We start from the raw sequence: 2,244 nt of genomic DNA, 5'->3' as shown, positions 1-2,244 counted from the left end.
GGTGTGAAGGAAAGAGTTAAACTTGCAGGAAGAGGTGGAGAGAGAAGAAAGGTCAGCGGGAAGTGGCAGGGTTTCCTTCCTCTTCTGCGGTCAATGATGCTGAAGCCAACAAGCATCCAAACAGGCACAGATCAACCTCAGGGCCCTTCCAGAAAAGTTTGCTCCAGAGATGAAGCTGAAGTGTGATCAAAGGGTATTTTTAAAGGTCTCAGAAAGACCACCGTGATGCGAAGTCCATCAAATGGAAGCTGCCCAGTAGAAAAGGCTCATCTAGAAGGGATTGTGTGTGAGTGGTCTCTTTGCAGGGGCCGCGCCCGTGAGATTCACAGAGGACTCACACACTTCTGAAATGGAGCATTTCCGTGGGATCAGAGATGGTCCTGCGGCGATTCTGCGGGCCGGAAGCACAGGGAGGGAAGTGTGCTGCTTCCAGTGTGAGTGACTTTCCCGGAAAGGAGGGCAGCTCAGAGGCCGGACTGAGCCACACAGAGTCCCCAGGGAGAGTTTCAGAGCAGCGCCCTGGGCACCGACTCGCCCTTCTACTGGGCAGTGGTAACTAGCATGGGTCCCTGCCCACATGCCAGTGTGTGAGGGCAGGTGGACTGTGTGCCAAGCTCAGGCAGGTCTTGGGATGGAGAGGGTCGGGGCAGGATCCAGGCGGCTGCTCTTGGAGAGCTTTGAGGAGCACAGAGGCGCCAGCGGGCTGGAGGAGTGAGATCCTCTGGGACTTCCTGGCCTTTGGTCCAGTGCCATATGTGGACTTGGGAGGGAGTGGGCACGTTTTGCTCAGCAGGCAAACACAGTCACCGGCCTCGGGAAGGGCCCCCAGAGCCCCCTGCAGGTACTCGGGTGCTGGGTGGTCCCCTCTCATGCTGCACCAGTATTTGCCCTGTGTCCAGTGGACAGGGCATGAGGCTTGCCTTTCCCTTCTGAGGGTTGGTTGTTCGGGTCACCTGGATCAGCGTGGTAACAGTACTGTGGGTGTCCGCATGGCTAGGCCACTCCCAGGGCCACCACAGAAGTGTCCTCAGAAGGGGTCTGTCAGCACCAGCTGAGCTTCAAGTGATGGCAGCTGTGGTCTAACCCTTGTTGAAGACCCTGAACCAGAACCATCTAATCGCTCCCCTTCCAGACCCCCAACTCTCACAAACTGTGCACAACAGTTTTACAGCACGAAGTTTTGACATGTTTGCTGATGCAGCAAGGAGTCCTGCCACTCCGCACTAGACACCTATCATTCTTGGGCCCAAACCAAACTGACCCACAGTGACCCCGCAGGACAGCGTGGAATGGCCCCTGTGGGTCCCCAGACTATAACTCTTTACAGATCATCAGCCTTGTGGTTTTGAACTGCTGACCTTGCAGTTCAGAGCCCATTGGTAACCACGAGTGCTCCTTGGGCCAGCAATGCCTCATGACCGCCCAGCCACTGTGCTCTTTGAAACCCTGACCTCCTACGGTTCCACCCTTTTGGGTCACGTGGTGAAGGGACACGCCCCTTCACTGTGATGTCATTGGTCCTGAGAGACGGGACTCTTCTTTGCTGCTAGCATGTGCTTCTGCGCATTTTCAGGCGAGAGCTATAGGCAAAGTGCTATCATCATCATTATGGATGAACGAAGGGCTAAATTTGGGTTTCATTGTTTCAAGTTAGTTGTTTGATGGTTTCTTTGTAAAATCACAGGCCTGTGACCAAGTGGCACCTGCCACCCTCTTATTTTTTTTTTAATTTTATTTTTCCTTAAAAATTTTAGACTTTTAAAGCTTTTAAATATTTTCTTTCCAAGAAAGTTCATAAAATTCAGAACAGGGCTAACCAGAGGGTGGGAGGAGAAATGGGGCCTGTGTCCAGAGAAGCCCCCACTCTCTGGGGGGGCAGGCCAGCAGCAGCCCTTATGGAGAGGACCTCGGTGCCTGCTGCAGCCTGGGATTGAGTAGAAGACTGGAGTTGTGGTTTAAGCAGAGTCCTGTTTCAGTCATGACCGCGCTTTGGTTAAAGAAGGAACCCCAAGATGAGAGGAGAAAGAACTAAACCGAGCTTGGGGCAGGCACCCCCAGAGCCTGCAAGCAAGGGGACAGCAGACCCCACTGAACCTGCAAGCAGCATGGGAGGCTGGGAACGCGGGGTGGGCTGTGTTCTTTCATTGGACACATAACTAATATGGGGCTTATTTGGGGAGCCTCTTCTAGTGACTTTAACCATGGGGTGGGGGGCGGCGTTCTGGGTGCACTGTGGACTTGCTG

The sequence above is a fragment of the Echinops telfairi genome, unplaced genomic scaffold, assembly GCF_000313985.2.
Source record: "Echinops telfairi isolate 266 unplaced genomic scaffold, ASM31398v2 ScPeMD7_28;HRSCAF=97, whole genome shotgun sequence".
Lineage (NCBI taxonomy): Eukaryota > Metazoa > Chordata > Mammalia > Afrosoricida > Tenrecidae > Echinops > Echinops telfairi.
The sequence above is the reverse complement of the archived record's forward strand: the minus strand, read 5'-3'. Positions refer to the sequence as shown.